This window comes from Chiloscyllium plagiosum, chromosome 49 (assembly GCF_004010195.1).
Source record: "Chiloscyllium plagiosum isolate BGI_BamShark_2017 chromosome 49, ASM401019v2, whole genome shotgun sequence".
NCBI lineage: Eukaryota > Metazoa > Chordata > Chondrichthyes > Orectolobiformes > Hemiscylliidae > Chiloscyllium > Chiloscyllium plagiosum.
In genome coordinates, this window is record NC_057758.1 from 5,500,847 (window position 1) to 5,502,115 (window position 1,269).

Consider the following 1,269-nt stretch of genomic DNA (forward strand, 5'->3'; position numbering starts at 1 on the left):
CTACAGATATTTCCCGGAGAAAGGAGAGAATGAGAAACACTAGCCACTGTACAGATATGTCCCTGAGAGGAAGAGAGAGAGAGAGAGAGAGAGAACGAGCACATTGAGGGAACCAGTCAGTGTATGGACATATGCCTGTGAGTCACAGAGGAAACTGAGAGATGCCAGACAGTGTACAGATATCTCCCTGAGAAAGAGAGAGAGAGGGGACACCAGTCTGGACTGAGGGACACCAGTCAGTCTACAGATATTTCCCGGAGAAAGGAGAGAATGAGAAACACTAGCCACTGTACAGATATGTCCCTGAGAGGAAGAGAGAGAGAAAGAGAGAGAGCGAGAGAGTGAGAACGAGCACATTGAGGGAACCAGTCAGTGTATGGACATATCCCTGTGAGTCACAGAGGAAACTGAGAGATGCCAGACAGTGTACAGATATCTCCCTGAGAAGGAGAGAGAGGGGACACCAGTCTGTGTACAGATACCTCCCAGAGAGAGAGAGTGGGTTAACTGAGAGAAACTAGTCAGTGTACAGATATCACCCTGAGAGAGAGAGGTGGACTGAGAGACACCAGTCAGAGAACAGTTATCGCTCTGAGAAAGAAAGGGGGAATGAGAAACACTAGTCACTGTACAGACATGTCCCTGAGAGAAAGAGAAAGAGACAGAGACAGACAGAGAGAGAGAGAGAGAGAGGGAGGGCACTGAGGGAATGAGTCAGAGTGTGGACATATCCCTGTGAGGGAGAGAGGGGACTGAGAGACACCAGACAGTGCACAGACATCTCCCTGGAAGGGTTGAGAGGGTACTGTGAGACACCGGTCAATTTACACAGATCTCCCTGAGAAGGAAAGGGGGAACTCAGAGACACCAGTCAGTGTAGAGATATGTCCCTGAGAAGCAGAGAGTGGACAGAGAGAATCTAGTCAGTATACAGATACGTCTCTGAGAGAGAAAGAGGGAGAACTGACAGACAAGTGAGTGCACAGATATATCTCTCAGAGAGAGAGGGAGAGCTGAGAGACACCAGTCAGTGTACAGATATCTCCCTGCGAGGCAGAGAGGAGACTGACAGACACAGTTATCTCCCTGAGAGAGAAAGGGGGGAATGAGAAACACTAGTCACTATACAGATATGTCCTTGAGAGACAGAGGGGAAGAGAGAGAGAGAGACAGACAGAGAGGGAAAGAGAGAAAGAGAGAGACAGATGGAGAGGGAGAAGCGCGCGTGAGAGAGAGAGAGAGAGAGAGAGAGAGAGAGAGAGAGATCAC